Consider the following 204-nt stretch of genomic DNA (forward strand, 5'->3'; position numbering starts at 1 on the left):
AACTGCATTTTTTTTCCAAATAATTTTTAGAAGAGTATTCAAACATTGATTACAATACGGAATTATACAGACCACATAATTACGTAAATTTTAATCGAGGATCGCTCGTTATACAATGAACTTCTTTCTTAATTAACAACAATTAATTATCATAATTTTGGAAATTATTACTTCATATCTATATTTCACTTTAGCTGATTATCT

Source organism: Penaeus monodon, chromosome 34, assembly GCF_015228065.2.
Source record: "Penaeus monodon isolate SGIC_2016 chromosome 34, NSTDA_Pmon_1, whole genome shotgun sequence".
In the NCBI taxonomy this organism is placed as follows: Eukaryota; Metazoa; Arthropoda; class Malacostraca; order Decapoda; family Penaeidae; genus Penaeus; species Penaeus monodon.